We start from the raw sequence: 19029 nt of genomic DNA, 5'->3' as shown, positions 1-19029 counted from the left end.
CCAGGCCTGTTAAGCCTGTGCATGCACGTCACAGTACGCAGCAGCAGATGATGGCGCAAAAAACTTGTTTGACATATCTGTCCAATGTCGCCAATGTTGCCTTGAAAGCACAGAGCATTTCTGGAGAGAAAAGCTTATGAGCTGACGGCGCAGCGCGACGCTCTCTCTCTCTTGTTAAAAGTCAATCTAGCTCACCCAGCAGTCGGTCTCGCTCTCTATCCCTGCAGTCAACTTAAACAAATAATAATCAGATCATCCAAACAAGATGATATTTCCTGAAATAGAATTAAAACGTCAGTGCTCCAAATGAATGGACACATTAGTCCACAAAAATTCCCAGCAAAAAAAAAAAAAAAAAACTCAATAGATAACATTCATTTCATTTTCACACAATCTGAGCAATATACCTGGTGTGCCTTGTAATAAATGCAAACTGTTGTGGGTATATGATAAGTTATTTCAGCGTTGAAAGCATTCTAGAAAAAGATTTAGCGAGACAACCTGTTAGGAACCATCAAAGGAAGGCAGACAGGATGACTTCTGTAATGAAAAGGCCCAGCCAGCATTTCTTTGACCCATCCAAAACTGAAATCATGGCGCAGCGCCTGGCATGCTGTGTTTACAGCAGCATCCTCTGCAATCACTTCCATATTGTCGTTTCTCTCTCTAACAGAGCTAAGTGGCTAAATTTGCTAGCCGTTGTTGAGCTTGCTCACATAAGGCTCGAAGCTGAGGGCAAGTGATTGGCTGGAAGGTGAGGGGCGGGTACTGGTGACAATTCCACGAGTGTCATGAAAGGTGACATGAAATAAGATAAAATTTAAAAAAAAAAAGACATTATGAAATGAAAACTTTCTTTTAAAAAATAAAATAAATAATGTCTATAATAAATTAAAATGAAATTAGTAAAAATCAAACAACTATTAAATGATTTCACAGTTCACACAAAATCTATTCATATGATTATTTCATAATTTCTGCTTTATTTTATTTATTCAACTTAACAATGAACACTTGTGGGCTCCTATATATATTTATATATACTCGGTCTTTCAAAGAGTTTAAAGAGATCAAAATAAATCCACCCATCGTGCCGGCTTTACTCAGCGGCTCAGCCAGCCAACAGGGGAGAACATGTTCTAATATTAGATTAGCTCAAGTTAGTACTTGTGTTCTTCAATCCCCAGAACACTAACCAGAGACAAACTGTGAACCTCACAGCATCACAAGCTCTATTATCTACTATGGCTCCCTTTTTAATTGGTCAGAATATGTTAAATTTCCAATATAGCTTTATTTATTTTGTTAAAAGTGTGTTGAAGCACCAGCTGTCTCATCTTCATTACTTCCACTCACTTTAAGTCCTGTGGTTGCTTCAGTTTGGACTTCTTCAAACAGCCATTTCTTATTGTAGCTATATGAGGCTCCTGTCTCCTCTGTTCAGTAAACGCCAGCGAGCAAAAAGAAAAAAAAAAATCTATCTCTGGACATCCTGCAATTTGCATTTGAAGATGAGCTCACAGTTGGTAGCTATATATATATATATAGTAATGTCTAGAAAGCATAAAGTGGAAAGAATGAGCTCAGCCAGCTGTGCTCTCCTCTTTAACATCACCTAACAGGAAAACTGAAAGATCCAGGGTGAACATGGTTCTCCTGTCTCTTGCTCGAGGGCCTTCCTATGGTTGGTAAAACAGCTCCTATGGAAGGCCATTTACATCAACTTTCATTGGAAGTGTTGCCCCACAACCTTGTTAAGGGCTACTGATATGCGTTCTTCTGTTCTGGTGAGGGGATTCATTCGGTCTGCAACATCTGGCATTTCTCCTCCATCAAAGCTCCACTGCAGACAGCAAATATTAGTCGTTGCAGAAAGTCTCCACTTGTTCAGACTGTTGTGCTTGAGTGGTGTGCCAGCGAGCGAACAGTCAACTTGTGCTGCTTTGACATGGATTCAGGCAGATGGTAGACGGCAAATTCATTTTAATGAATGAGAGCAGGGCGGTAAAATTAGGTAAGACTGAGATAATAACAGGAAATCACTTTCCATGGTGGAAATGAATGATAATAATAAGATAACAATTATTTGCAAACAATAAGTTTGCAATAGAATATTAAGAGAACATACATGCATTACAAGAACAATTATATAAAAAAAATTAACAAAAAATAACTTTATTTAATATATTTTATGCCAGTCTTTGTAAACAATATAGCAACATATTGCCATGTGTGTTTCCTTTTGCCGTGCCGCCATACTGTCAGATTTTTTTTTTGCTTCTCTCGTCTCATCCAGACGGTGTTTTCCACCTGCCATTTACAGTCTGCCCGACCTGATGTGAACGCAGCATTATTCTGCTTCTGATGATAGCTTTAGAGCTTCAACCAAAGATTATAATGATTGATTAGCTTTTTTGGTTTGTTTCATCAGTTTGGTCTATAAAATGTTATGAAGATGTGATGCCACTCACAGTGTCCCAGATCTCAAAGTGACATCTGAAACCCAAAGTTAATCCTGACCACGCTGGAGTAATTTTTGCAAGCACCTGCTGTCCGCTTAATTTACACTAATGGAGAACAGAGAAAGCCAAAAACCCTCACAGCGAAGACGTCAGAACCAGAAAATATTTAACCCGCAGCATTTTCTTTTCTTGTCAACGGTTGTGCACAGTCCAACTGCTACATACTTACACACGCAATCGTCGTATTTGTGCTCATTTGATGAGGCTCCTCTCAAGGACAAAATGACCATCAGCCATTTGAATAAAAGGTTATTTTGGAATGTCACATTCTAAGCAAACTTGGCTGCACTCATAGTAATTCATCGACAAATAATGTTTTGAGGGAATGTAATTCCGTCCATGAGGCGCGCAGCGTGATGCTTTGCAGCCTGTTCTGCCAACGCTGATTGAACTGTGCTTTCCTCTATTCAGCTTCAGGACACAATCAGCTCACAAATCATCTGACCTTCCACATTCTTTCTCCAGCAGGATTAGGCCTCGCAGAAAAAGTCACGTAGCATGCAGAAACAGTTAATGACGCTCTGCTTTCATCGGTATGTCTCAGTTGTCGTCGCTTCCTTTGAGAAATACCTGTTTGATGCATAAGCCTAACAAGTCAACATGTGATCAGCACCACAGCACAACGCTGCAAAAGCACCGCAAGGTGAGCATATGGCTTTCCCCATATGAACAATTAATCAGTTTTAGAAGAAAATGAACACCCGGCGCATGATAAATAACAGGGCGTTGCTCATATTTCAATGCAAATTGCACATATTTACGTGTGTACAACACTACATTATTAGAGTTAACACACAACAGTGGCAATCGCACAGAAAAACAGTTTGAGGACTGATAAAGTGATGAGCATCAGTTTTCTGATCATCTGTGACTATAGAATATGTAGTGGTATTAATCTGTAGCATTTGGTGAATATATTTACTGTATTATCTTTTAATTTATATGACAAAGTTGATGATAAATTATGTTGTGCATGTGTATGGTTATCACTGGGTCAAGCTTATTTTCTGCTATTCTTTGTTTTAAATGATTGTAAATGGACCAACTCACAGCCCTGAATTAGTAATCAAACAACATTAGAAATTTATAGATGTTACCTTGAGCTCCACTTTTCACAATTTCCTGGTATTGGATAGACTTAACACCTTATCAAAAGATAATTGACAGATGAATTGATGATCAGAATAATTCATTTGCAAGCAATTAGCATTAGCCTTTACATATTCTGTTGATTCTGGGCATCTGAGTAACCTACCCAGAGCATTTCTTAACAGACAGACAGCGGCTGGGCGGCCAGAAGTCTTCTCTGTTGTGCTTTGTGCCGTCCAGTGAAACGTATAATAATGAACTGAGACTGACCTCTTGTTTTCCTTCTCACTGCCGATGCCCCAATGTGTTAATCAGAGTTGACACCTGGGCTTCTCACCTGTGCAAAGACGTCTATTCCATGTGCGCTCCTGTGCTGAACAAACGTGTCTCTCCGTCCCGACAGGCACGTGAATGTGTGTGTTGTGAGCGCTGAGGGAGAAGCTGTTCAGTAGTAAAACACCGCTTGCATATAGTTTGACAAAACATTTCGTGGAAGCTTCTTTGACAGGATGTTATCAGTGCACTTCCCTCTCTTTGTGCAGCTCCAACCTGCTCTTTCCTTGAAGTCTGCTGGGTGAATAACTGTTTTTCTGCATTTTATCTTCCTTCAAAAACAAACATTTAGTCAATCTTCAGCATTCTCTCTTAATTGCTGTTGCTGGTACTATAGTTCAAAGCTATGAAATCTTTTATAAACAGGTTTTCAGCTTGTGTTGTAATTAATGCCAAAGGTATTTTACGGTTCTGGGGCTTATTGGGAGCCGCTGCTCTTTTCTCACAGAGGAATAGGAAAACACTGCAAAGTTTTCTCATGAATGTGCCTGAGGCAATGCTTTTAAATGTGGCTGAAAAGGTGCGTGTTTCTCACCCTCCAGAGTGATCTGAGACACCTTATCTGTCACTAATTTCTGTGAAACGGGGGATGAGATGTGAAATCGGATGTGGCAAAAAGAATTCCCTCCGGAAACATGAAGCAGAACATGGATTAGTTTAACATTTACGTAAAAAAACATCATTGAAGCTCCTTTTGTTGAGGGAAGTGAAATAACAGAATGACAGAGAGGAGCATGGCTTGATCTTAGAAGTTGTGCAAACATTGCTTCAGAAGTGTCCAGGTGCTGGCTGTTCGGCTTACAAATCCAGAGAGCTTTAACTCATGAAAATGTGATGCATGTAGTGTTCGGGTAGCAGTTCTAAGGATTAATGCTAGAAAAGCACTTGCAGTTGCAGTGGATCCCTGTTCCTTTGCATTTCATCGAACTGTAGTTGTGTCTGTTCATACCAACATGTCCTCACACCTAAACGACAGAACAGGTTGTTTGTCATATACATGGTTTCGGGAGTCATTGGTAAAGAACTGAAGTTACATCCAGTTACGACTATTAAACGCTGTGAAATGGTCGCACTTTGGTTAGCTCAAGGCACCAAAACTACTCGGCTAGGTTAAGGAAAAGATTATGATTTCGATTGCAATAAATAAAGTTGTGTACATGAGTACATTACGCAAGTTAAAATAAGTCAACGCTGACTTTTGGTCGCCTGGGTGATGACCCGTCCAGCCCACCTCCTCCATATGTGCCTGTTGTCGCTCTTTATACTACATCACCTGACTTCCTCCTTTGCTCCTGTCTTAATTATTACAGCCACTAGGGGTCCCCCGCCGAACAATAAATGCAAACATGGGCCCAAATAAGCAGTCTAGAACCGTAACAGGGCGATGCAAGATCTGGTCACTTCTATTTGAGAAACACCTTTGTGGGAAGACAACATGTTGACGTGGTAACAGACATCAATCTCTTGCAAAGCATGAATACGTTTTCGGATTACTTCAATGTATTTAGCTGTTGTGATGTTCATGATGTGTTGTTCAGAATTCACCTTGAACTCTTCATCTCATTGGAGACATGAAATATAAAACAGTCACAAAGTGCTAATAAATGAAGCAAGCAACACAAGCTGTGAAGTGAAATTATCTGTGAATGCTGTGGTTTACTGTGACGCACTATTTGTGGAATAATGGGCTATTCCTAAGGCGGTGAGGCTAAGGCTGCAAAGGCAGAGTTTCCTTTTGCCATCCAGCTCTTGCGATGCCGCCGGTTTGACAGAGTGAGAGGACAGTAGGATGCAGGAGGGTAGCATAGGAAACTGCAGGTCCGTTTGGGGATAACAGACCACTCACTGTCCTCCAAAGCAATGCTTCAACTCCCCAGGCTGATATTCTGTGGTCCTGTCCTCTGCCTTCAGTGTGATCCTCACCTAACCCCCCGTGTATGGACGGAGTGAGTCACTCAGCGACAGAAATTACCTTGTTAAAAAAATAAAAAAGAAACACGGAATTCCACTTCCTCGATTTGGAAAGTGGGTAAATTGAAATGTGCATGCTAGCTGAAATATTAACACGGTGACGGGAGTGTCGAGTGGTGATGCAAGTGGAATGTGTGCCAGTGGCTGGAGAGCAGCGAACGCTACACAAACTCTCCGTCACTGTCACAACGACTTTGAGCAAGGCACCAGATGTCAGGCTGTTCCAAGGTCACCGCACTAAGCAGGGTGTATTTACGCGCAAATGGAGCATGAAGTGCTATTCTAGTCCGACGCAGCACTGCTAGCATAAGAGAGCGAAGATGGCACGGGGCCAATAGACCTGGCGAGGCCGACGCTCTCCAGCATCTGACCAGACAGAGCGGGTCCTCTCACTGCTGTTGACAAATATTCTCATGCATCGCTAACAAGCCGAAGACTGGAAGATAATTTACTGAGAGAACTATCTGTGTCACCCTGTAGCTGCGTAGGAGGACTCAGAGCACCAGCTCGTGCCAGGCTGAGGATTACTACCTCCACTTCATACACACACTAATTCACAGCTCAAAAGCTCTCTATTAGATTAAAAAGCACTTTCTGTGCCACCATGAGCCAGATTGCAAGGTTTGTTTTGTGTGTGTGTGTGTTTGTGTGTTTGTATGTGTGTGTTTTTGCTGACCAGATCCCTCTTCAGATCCTAATTTATGGCCCTGTTGTGCTGTATGTGCTGTTCACTGTTTTGAGAAATGATTCTGAGCCAACGGTGCATCAGAGATTGACAGGAGAGGCCGAGACATGCGAACTGAATCAAAAGCAGGTGAGCCGAGACAGATGGATTATTGCGGGCGCCGAAGAGTCGATGCTCATCCTGGTCCTGGATTTCTGAGATGGGAATGTGTGGAAATGTTTGGATTATGCGCAACAGGTGGAGAAATGCACTTATTTAGTTTCTTTTTGGTGGCGAGATCAAAATACCGGTGTCATTGTCATGCGTGAGTGTTAAGCACGGAGCTGGAGTGATGGTTAGCTTAGCATCAAGCAGGGAAAACCATCCAAAGTTCAAAAATGTGATGCTGTACACAGACAGGAGTATAAAAAACAACATTGTGGTGTTTTAGGGGGAGATTTGTGCTGGAACTATTTCTTGATGCTGTGCACAGTGACTGCCAGGTTTGGTATCAATGTGCCCATAGAGACTGCTCACACACATGTATATACATATATATATATATATATATATATATATATAGTTCTGTTCACACGTGGGTTAAAAGAACAAGATACATTTTGCTAACAATGCAGTTGTTTGATAAACATGTGTTTTGACCTTTGCAGGGAGCCAGTCTGGGCTAACCGCATCCTGAATGCAGCCCTGCACACAGACAGACTGAGATCAGTCTCACGCTCAACAACACAGCAAATAAAAGTGCTCCTTGAAAGTTGACGTCACACATAATGCATTTTGCATTATGTCTATTTTCAGATTCCCTCATCAATCAATCAGTTAGGCTTCATTTGCATAGCACTTTTCATACATGGCAATGCAACACAAAGTGCTTTACATAATAAAAACACGCACAAAAAGAGGAAACATTCCAACCCAGACCCCCAACACACACATTCCTCGCACACCAACGCTAAATGGCCATGTTATAAACACTATAAACACTCATAGCTTTTCATGAATCTACAGTGAGGAAACACCAGAGTTCACGCTTAACACAACAACCCAAAGGCACAAACGCAAATAATTCTCTACTTTTAGCAATTAATTTAGACAGTTTTACCATTCTTGAACACTCTTGGCAATCAAACGTATTTGCACACAGTTTGTAATTTTCTTGTACTGAGCGAGTGAAATATTCTAATGAAGAAAAAAGTCCCCATGCATATCCAGCTCGGATCATAGCCAGAAAAGGCTTGAAATGGTGTGTGTGTGTGTGTGTGTAGACACATCCATGCACATTCTCTAAATCTGGCCCTGTGTATCAAGATACTACCATCTGACAAGAGTTTCCCATTTCACAAGAGTGTTTGCTGTTAGGACGATGGGGCCTAACATTCGCACTTTATTACCTGGTTATGTAACAGGCTAGAAGGCTATCAAAATTTCTACTCGTTATTATCAAGTGTTTTCCTGTTTTGCAGCAGCCACACAGCAGTTGCTATAAATCAAGTGCTTGCTTTCATTATAGTACCATCTCTTAACCTGTTAGCATTAAATTAAATAGACGGCACGCCTTTCAGATTGCCATCTCATCTGTAAACAACATTATTGCATTCGGATTACACAAAACACAGAGGGAGACAAACACACACACTGTAGTAAACACGTTATTAGGCAAGCGGAAGACAATTTGAGGCTTTAATCACCCTGTTGTTGGTATTCACACCAGCGTTTGTTTGCAGAGCAGATCTGTTGGTGTGTTATGAAACAGCGCGGCAGCGAACGCCCAAACTGGTTGATGAACACAGTTTGGTTTTAGACACGATTTGAGCTCTAAACTCGCACAGGCAAACCCAAACTGTGCAATTTGCTTCCCCGCCATCATCAAAGGATTCCACTTGTGATACTGGGCAGCTGATGAGGAGTTTGATCTCCTCTCCCGGAGATGCTGCTGCCAGCTATCTGACTCAATGGGTTTTCAAGCTGTCATGTTTTGGGGCCTCTTAGTTGTATTTGTTTTCCCTGATGCAGAAGCATGAGGCCACACAAACAATGAACTGATGAATGCATTTGTTCTGGTTTTGTTGTTGAATGTATTCCCTGCATGCACCATCATTAACAAGCCTATATGCATACATTGTGATGCAGCCAGTCTGAGCCTCTGCTTCCACAGGATAATTCCCACCACTGCTTCTCTCCAGTCTGGCAACACCTCCGCTTAAAGAGCGCACTATATTGTGGAACATATTGTACCAATTTCATATATTTATTTACTGACTCCATTTACAGCCTCAGGTGTGTAGATGTAGTTTCTAGCCATCATATCTAGCTAGCTTAGCTTAGCTATCTTTCTTTTACAATGTATGTCCAAGAGATATGGAACATGTGGTCGGGGTATGAACGAGGTTGCAAGCGCTACTGAGGATTTGATTTGATCGCTCGTAAGGGTGCATGACTCAGTGAGCACGGGCATGACAGGATCTACTGTTCTTGTGAACCTGATGGCACCTGCAGTTAAAGCAGCTGTAAAATGGGCCTGAAACGGCAGCACAATTGATCTGCCCACAGGTGGATGCAGAAGAACGCGGGAGGCGGCATCGGTCCCTAGTGTTCTGTGTACTTCTTCCCTCAGGAGAACCACAGGGGGTGGCTGCTGTACAGCTGCAGAGAACTGTTAGCCTCTACCTACATCTGCATCATCCATATGTTAGATCAGAGGTCGGAGCTGACGGGGAATTTGACGAACATTACTTTTTTAACATGACCAAGAGATGGCTGAACAATAAATGCAATGGCACAGGACTGAAAATGTTTTTGTTTTTTTTAATTTCAAAAGGTCTTTCCAAAGGCATGACGTCAGCCTCTACTCATTGGTTCAGATTGTGACTTACATTGTGGTTTGTGGCGTTTAATTGAACAGAAACAGCGATCGAAGGCAGAACGAAAGACTTTAAAGTTGAGATTCACCATTGTTATTGTGACTTTCACCAGCAACTGGCTTATCGAGGAGGAATTTGAAATCAATTTGGCCCTGATGAGGGCAGAGGAGGTTGGCACCTCTGGCTCAGCGGCTCCAGAAAAAGTAAAGCAAATGGCTCCATCCAAGTGCGGCATTAACAGAACAATGCTAATTTGCACTGAATACCCACTTTAGATTTGGATGCGGCCTTAGATGACGGCGTTTATCTGGGGCCCACATTCTTAGTCGGAGCCTCCTGTCCTCCCCTGTGATTTTCTCCTCCCCTTCTCCCAGTTAATAATGCCGCACATTATTTCCCATGCAGATAGCCACAGAGCGTGAAATCAATTTAAGAGCAGAAGAGTGTGAGAACAAACTCGACTGGAGAGGAATGGCTGAATTTCAATATTTTCTCATTTAATAAAGCGTTCATGTGCTATGTGATTTAATAAACACTGCACAGGAAGGGGAGGGCTCAAGATAGAGCAAAGGGTGAGTCGTCCCTTCTGACACCTTCGCCGAGGTTAAAGCAGGGAATAAAGAACGGTTGGAAATTCACTGTACCTGCTTTTGAGTTCTGCATTAATTTGATATTCTTTCACATATCAACACCATTCAGACCTACTTATCTTCCTCCTGTTCGAATTTCTCTTCAATTTTTTGATAGAAAAGAATCAAGAATGGAGGAGAGGAGGTTTTGTCCGTAGAACGAAAGGCAGTAAACGAATGTTCATTACGCTTTTTGTAGGCAAGTTCAGCAAAGGTCCAGACAAGTTATAGAACACAGACGGAGTTACCTTTGGCAAGCAGCGACAAAGTGAGGTGGAGAGCTGAGATACAAGATGGTGGAGGTGGGTCAGACCATCAAGTCACTGAACTGTGCCCACAATAGGTACTGTACACCAACCATAAATAAACCACCTTGACAAGACAGCATCATTTGTCAACATTAGGGTCTTGTGAAGCGAAACCAGATAGTCGAGCCGACAGTCATTTACAGGAAACATCTTTGCTGAGGTGCTGAAATAAATCTCATATATTTGTATTGCCTGTTTACGTAATATAGGCCTAAGCATCGTTTTTATTACATGAAAATATGCAGCCCACAAAGTAGAGACTGACATTAAGGACCTAAATAGGACTCTGGAGTCCAGGATTATTTGTAAAGCTTCCCTGCAAAGTGTGTTGTGAGATGAGATTATCTCAGTTTAATCCTTGGTTGTGTATTCTTCACTTATTTACATCTATAAATAGTATGGTGAATATGACTGGAAGCATTAATGTTGCGAGTGGTATTACAAAGAAAAGTGCTTTATTGTGAACAGTGAGTGTTAACAGTTCCATAAAGGCTGTGCTCATGTGTCATTTCAATGACGCCATCATGTTATTTAACCCCAACTTTTAAGTACATGAGCATTTGTTTGGAGTCCAAAATGAACTTTAGAACAGCAGGCGACTAAGTGATCATCTCGGTTCAATTTCAGCATCTGAGAAATGGATTATTTTGGTAACTGTTGGACTGTTTACTGAGACTGGGTGGACCAAAATTACATTTTCCTCAGTCTTTGACTAGATTACCCTGCAGCACAGTGCACTGTCAATACTTTACATGGAATGAACAGGTAGACTGCGATCAATCCTCTCTGTTCTTTCCCTCGTCTGATTGGATTTTGAGCTCAGTCCTCGGTAGCTCCCCCCCAGGATTTGGACTGTACTGAAATCTTTGCCGACTCACTCTGTGAATGAAGCTTTATGGTGCAAATGCTGAACTTTCTGTAGCCTGAGTAACAGCCCTTGCAAGCCTGGTTATACTAGCAATATAATGCCTTGAAGGGTTTCTCTGTTTGCAGGGTCGTTAGTTGTCAATAGGCAGGAGCAGGTTACAACTTTATTGCAGCAGAGCTGCAACATTTCAGAGGCTTTTGTATCACTGCTTTTAATTATTATTTCATGACTGTGACATTATGGATGGTGACAAATTTCACCATCTGGGAAATGGATTATTTTGCTGCAATAATCCACACACACACATGCAAGCACACGTACATATGCACACACACACTAGGGCGATCTTGAGCCATTTGGATTGTGATACTGTAAAAGTATTATACTTCAGTATTATTAATTATCCATATTATGCACAATCAGGCTTTAATGTGATGTTTATGAGAGCCCATCTTCATCAGAGAAACATATTGGTAGACTTGGCAAGTTGGTTATTATTGCCCGTATGTACATTTATTGTTAAGCGGTGTAGCTAGTGGCTATACTAATTATGACGAAAGTAAAGACAAAGTCAGGTGACGTGGTATAAAGAGCAAAAAAGTCTGCATTTGGAAGAAGGTGGGGTGGATGGATGGCTCAAACAAACACAAACACATTTATTTTATAGAGAGTTTCATGTGGTTTTAGCAAAAGGAGCAAAGAAATTATCATGTAGAAGCTGAGTATTCACGCAGAATCACAAACAACCATGAATTGTATGTATGTGTAATTGTATTGTATGTTCACATTAAGTACTTTTATTCCATGCTGATGGTGGAAGCTCTGTGTTTGATAATGACCTTTCTGACACCATTCAGTCTAAATATCTGGTAGGTAATGACATGGAGATCAGTTGTGTTTTACCATAAAAGTTCACCCTCTGAATCTAATCTTCCCACTAAGTTACACCTAAAAATAAACTAAGAGGATTCCCTCTTTTAAACAATTCACTAAAAATGTTGTTAAAGAGATTTGCTCTAACAAACAAAATGCCCACACTCTGGAAAAAAATAAATAAATACATGATGTCACATGATGGTTTGCTTAACAGAACGGTCTTGCTTTTACCGACATATATCCTCCATAATAATAATACTATTTTTAAAGGAGCTGATAACCATTACTCAAGGTCCGTCCAACAGGACTCACTGACAGAGCCTTCAAGGATCCTCCTTTCACCTTTGCAGCCCACTAAGACCGAATTTAGATACTTTTGGCATTTAAGAAAATTATTCATATAGAATTTATAGAATCAAACAATTACATGAATGATTATACTGTTATAAACATATTATCTATAATTACTACATTATTAGAATATGTGTGGAAAAAAAAGCCCTCTAGAGTTCCCTTCCAGTGGGGAAAATGTTATGCAGTGTCCTCTGGGGTGCCCTTCAAATGGAGAAAACATGATGAAGTGCATTAATGAGGGCCCTAAAAATGGAGAAAATGTCATGCAGTGCACTGCTAGTGGAGAAAACATGGTGCAGGGCCCTTTAGGGTACCAAATTCAATGGTGAAAACGTGATGCAGTACATTAGTTAAAGCACCTAAAGTGTAGAAAATGTAATGTAGTCGCATACATCCTAGAAAAGGGTCTGGAACTATTTCACCATAAATGCATCACGGCGAAAATAAGTTTAGGAGAAAGTAGAAACTCCCCAAAACAAACCCAAGGAATGGCATGGTGTCCGCTCATCGTCTGACGCTCAAACCCTGGGTATAGTGAGTGGGTAAGAGTGGTTGTCAGGACAAAGGCACTCCCCTCTGAACCAGACTGAACACCACTGGTTTCTGTATATTTCACTTAAAAAGGGAACAGGGCTGCCTTTGTTTGCGAGCAGCAGTGGTGCAGAGTGGGAGTGGAGGGGCGTCATTTTGACCAGAGCAGTGTTCCTTCTTACTCAAAGAGACTGCTGCATCCCACAAGCAAGCTGCGTTCAGATGCAGCTTGTCTGGTTTTATTTGGACATATTTGACAGCTGGACTGTTTTTGCAGTCCATCTTTTGGCCACAAATAGCCAATAGCCTTGTTCCCTGACAGCACTGACGTTTGATGTAATAACACACATCCAGTGTGGTGGGGAGCGGTGTTTGTCTGTGTATGTGTGCATGTGACAGCTCAGACAGACAGATTTCAAACTCAGCTCCAGTTGTTTTTTTCCTCCACCGCAGGCCATCTCTGTTTCACTCTCTGTTTTTGCATGAAGGGAAGTGGAGTCATAAAACTCTGGATAACTTAGAGCTCTTTTGCCAAGTTACGGTTAACTCTCCGCTGCCAACAGTGAATCAGTGTTCACCTTTATCTTGCATCTTTTTATTGACTTTGCATCACAGACAGTATAATATGTGGCTGGAGCTTCCTGGTTTCAAAGTGGCTTAAACCTGCGATCTTTCTACTGGCCAGCAGGGGGCGAGTCTAGTGGTTGCAAAATTAAGTCAGATTACATGTGATTTTATGAGAAAATTACCCTACTTATCACTTGGTTTATTACCTCAGTAAACATTTGAATGAGTTATGGTCTCATTCACAATCACTTTGAAGGCTTCTCTCAGAATCATGGTCCCATTTTGAGTAAAATAGACAATAAAGCAGGGTATGCTTTATGGTGTGGCTACCTTGTGATTGACAGGTCACTACCATGCGGCTTCTCAGTCAGATCCAATCAGGATAGAGACGTAGCAATGTGAATCCATGGCGTTCTGCACCCTTTCATCTAACTATGGTAAATTATTTAAAAAAAAAAAACATGTCACCCTGCTTATATTTTTAGCTCATGATGTAATTATAATCAACAGGAATGACAGTCAAAACTGTGAAAGTACACAAAAGATCCAGATTCTAAATAAGTAAAATTCCATTAATACATAAAAAACTCCTAAAAGAGTCCAGAGAAATCCTTTCAGTCAGCCTTATGTGCACTTATCAATCTTGACAGTAAGTCAGCGGTTTTGCAGAACAGGTTTAACAGTATTTCAATTGTTTCCACCATCACTGGTCACATTAAGCTACATGTCAGCCACCTTTGTTAGCAACAAGCATCCATTCATCTCTGTCTCATCAAACAGCTCACCCACATCAACCTCCACTACCTGGCATCCATACATCATAGCGCTGCAGGTCACCACATGAGCTTAAATGTGCCTCCTCCTCTTGTTAGCAGTTTTTGCTGGTCACAATTATGTGCATGCGACGCCTTGATGGTCTGCAGGGTCTGATAGTAGTCATGTGCGAATGTGCGTGTCACAGGGTTTATAGGATCGCTTTCATTGCACCTTTGAAAAATGTGGGCAGATGGTATGTGAAGATGTTTTGACACGCTTGCCGACAGCAGATCACAGATTCAAAGTGTCCGCGTGCAGGCAGTGATAAAAAAAATGTCCCATCTTGACAAGTCATTTTGTCTATAAAGCACCGACATGATACTAGATTGTAGATAAGTAAATTGTTCATTATTTTTTAAAAAATAGGACTTACACTGGAAAAGGTTTGCGCTTATCCAATCCCATTGTTTTCTATTAATTATAAAGTAATTAATATTTTGAGAACACTGTTATACTTTAATGTGTGAAAGTCCATGTACATAACACGCTATATTATGTCAAAGCATGATTAATGCAGTGCAACTTTTCATTTAAATGTGAATTTTTGTCCTTTTTATCTCATCCAGCACGAACTCGACTACATTTTAATTGCCTTCTCATGCCCCAAATGGTAAATTAAAAAGATAACAGAATAAATTATCGATGAGGAGGTGACTAAATCTCAAAATAAATTAACGGCTGAACACATGACGGGGAAAAAAAACGGCCAAGAAAACAGACTTAACAGCGTTTTTTTTTTTTTAATCTATTGAAACCGTTGTAAACATTCTATTAAATACCTAATTAAGTGGGTAAACAAAAGATTATCATTTCCCAGTCTTTGCATGTAACAGATACAGCAAAACAAAAGCAAACGAAACAGACAGGGGCCTCAGAGTTAAATTTGTTCATAGGCTTACAATCTGGATTCACACTGCACTCCTTTACTGGTTAAATAAACATTTTCAGGCCTTGAGACGTCATACCGGCTGGAAAAAAGGAGGTGTAGCGCAGTGTTTGGACATTGTTCTAAACATTTTGGACACAAACTGAGGGTGGTTTATTTCAAGAATCCTGGAGTGCTTGAAAATCTATTTTGGCCCCTCATCCTTCCATGCCCAACACCCTCGTGACTAGAAGCCTCTCTCATGAGGTCGGGCATTGATTGGTTTAGCTTGCAGATATCTAATAGCCTCACCAAACCCTACACCATTGACCTTTACTCCAGAATGAACCCTACAGCTGCTGCAGAAAGTGATATGTAATGTTTAATGGAATGTGTAGTCGTTATTCAAAGGTATATACAGAGTTATACTGCACATTACTCCGTGCAAGGTTTTTAATACAGAACATGAGCGAGAAAGATGTTGCCAGTTGAATATGTAGAACTAACCTTCACCACAACTGTTTGGATTCATTGAACAACTGACATGTGTCAACATGACTGACCCGGGAACTCTGACATGTTGTGTATTCATCTTCGATTGATTCAACATGAATAAGTCAGCTCGAGTCTCCCCCATCTTATCATCAGCGGTTAAGTGATGGAATAGAGGTCAGCCTGTGCGGCAAGCAAGACGTGAGATGTTTCTATGCCAAAGGATAATAAGCACAGGCAATTGAGTCCCAATGTTGTCAGGGAGTCACTATCTGCCTTCCGCTGGATAACAAGAGGGGATCAGACCACCGCTTTTCCAGGGCGGCGAGGGAGGTGAGTTTAATGTCACTCTCCAAAAGCTATTTCCAAGAGCTCACCTAACATGTCCTCGTCAAGGTCAAGAGACAAGAGGATATGACTTGGATGTGCTCATGGGCTGATTGCCAACACCAGTCCAATTTCGCAAATTCAGTCAGGGATACACAGTCCAGAAAATGTATTTAAAAACGACACAAAATCTCATTTCACTTGCTTTTCTCAATCTCTTGCCTGTCTATTCTAGCAGTCCTCAAAAATGCCATTTTATCATGGCAATGATGATATAACTAACAGTTGTCTTGAATTTGACATATTTCTCCAAACAAAATCACGAAAGCAATCATTAAACAGGGCTGATTGAAGCACTCTGACAATGATGTGTAGATCTTTTGGTCGGCTCTTATTTAAAATAAAAATAATAATCTTCCTTTGTTTTTGAGAAACCTCATAGCACATTGCGGTCGAAAGATGCACTTCTTTTTTCGTCCAGGCGGCAGGCAGCTTGGCATCTTCAGTACTAACACAGTCTCGTTGATGCTGGGTCAGGACCCTTTGCCATCACCGATTAAAGCACTGGGTACCCCTTCAGCATCATTTGTCATACAATAAATATACAACGTATGTTTAGGCTTTCAAAATAAAGCACGTGGTTAGCATTGAGAAATGGTCACACTTTGGTTAAGTTCAGGCACCAAAACCTCTTGGTTAGGTTGAGGAAAAGATCGTGTTTTGGCTTCAAATAAGTACGTTAGTTACTGTATGTATGTTAAGTAGACACAAATTCTAGTTTCCTGGGTGAAATTCTTGTGCTTCACCCATGCAAACACCCCTCCGTCCTCTAAATGTGACGTACTGGGAGTGAGAATGGGCCGTCTGTCAATAGAAGTCTATTGGTCTACCCTGCACATTGAAAAACAATTAGCTGGGAGTGAGAATGATTGGTCATTAAAGGTGCTCCTCGCATGCCATCCACCCCTACACACTCGCTTCAGAGCAGACTAGTTGTAACGGCAGGTATAAATGGCAAATACAGTGAAGTAAAATGTAGATTACTGGTTAAAAAATAAACTCAAGTAAAGAAGTAGAAGCACAGTTTAATGTGTTCTTACCCACCTCTGAGAAAATCAATGACTCACACTTCCGATCACCTTTAGTCCTTAACCTAAACACAGGAGAGGTCTGGGGCGAGGATCTTCACCTCGTGCGAGCTCAGAAAGAACGAAAAGTTCAGAAAGATAAAGAGGGGCGCACGCAAAGCCATCAAAATAATCAGAAAATTGAATTCTATAATAAACGGGCACTGAAGAGACACTAAATCAAGCAGAAATAAGGCTCTGTCTGTCAGGCTCGGCTAAAAGCAGTTTCATTTCGAACACGCTGCTTTTCATTTCATGTCTTCCTTTTCTTGACATTCTGAACAAAAGCAACCCTGTAAAGGCCACTTATTTAACCCTCATATTAGAGTAGTTCATAACAGATAACCCTGTGCAGTAATCACAAATCCTCCATTATCATCACAGCCATTCTGTCTATTTACTGTTGAAGCAATGGATCAATCTGAGAGCTGCTTTGTACTCGGCCGAGCATATTTCCTCTTTGTTCCCCTCCTGCACATAATATATTTCATGTGAGCGAACGCCAGCCACTGAACATGTCAGATAAATATAAACGAATGTAACGCAAACAAATATTGTGGACCACAATGTTGAAAAATGTCAAAGTAGATGTGGGAAAGCCAGCTTGCTCGGCGGAAGCTGTATCACTCCTTTGTGTTTGTGGCCAGCGGGCATTTGCTCAGTATCACAGCGACTTGTGTGTCATTACTCCTCAGAGTCACAAATAAGCTTTAAGCGTGGCGCTGCCGGCAGCTAGGAGCAGGGACATGGAAATGAATATTGATATCTCTCTGTCAAGAGCACAGGTAGACTGTCAATAACTTAGTTACACCAATTTGTATATCTTTCTCTTATTTTCCCTTAAAAACGTGTCTCAAAGAGGTGCGGATTTCAATAACAGCACATGTGTGAAGCTTGAATTAATCATCGTCGCAGCTCCATCCACTGTGACCATCACCTATCTCTCTCTCACACACACACACACACACACACACAAACCACACAATGCATTTTATTTTGCAGGCATTATGTTTTGCAGAATGGATGGCTCCACATCTGTTACCTTGTCTCTGTGCTAAAAGCGCCCTATGCAGCGCATCTGTTTAACATGCCAGTGGGGTCTGCCGCTCAAAAAACATTATATTTCCAGTCCATGTCTTGCTACCATACTGCGACCACCCACCACTCTCCTCTTCTTCAGCAGATAAAAATGGATACATCGTCACAAGGCGCCCGTAGGTAAATCTACTGCCTTGGGTGAAATTGTATTCTCACAGGCCACACTGATATGTATACGTATTACAATAATTCTATGTTCTTTGTTGCATGTAGAACTAGCGCAGACCGGACCAGTAACATGTATTTACAGGGATAGAAGAATGAGAATGGGGTCAACAGCTCGACCGTGGTGCAGTTGTATCAGCTATATGTTGTTTTTTTTCCCGTCTAAATTGCACTTGTAAGTCAACTCAATTCCACATGCATCAACGTGATTCACTTATAGGTATGTGAAGTGCTTGTTCATATTCTTCGATTCATTGAAATTCTGCCCGGGGCGCCAAAAGATCTATGGCCACCACTGAATTATGTGCATAATCTGAACACATCCAGAAGCAGCAGAGTTCTGGAAAACTGATAAATACCCCGAGCGCAGTTCACGACCGCGCCGTGCGATCAGGACTCGGTTAGATTTAGAGCAGGAGGCACTTAGCGGCGAGTTTCTCACCGAATTGTGAAGCGTCTTTGGCTGCACCACGGACAGCAACGCGCCCGTCTGCAGTCCTGGAGGTGACACACCTGTGTTTAATCACTCATCAGCGGTCCACAGTTCA

Source organism: Chelmon rostratus, chromosome 6 (assembly GCF_017976325.1).
Source record: "Chelmon rostratus isolate fCheRos1 chromosome 6, fCheRos1.pri, whole genome shotgun sequence".
NCBI classification, from domain to species: Eukaryota; Metazoa; Chordata; class Actinopteri; order Chaetodontiformes; family Chaetodontidae; genus Chelmon; species Chelmon rostratus.
Note: the sequence above shows the minus strand (reverse complement) of the source record.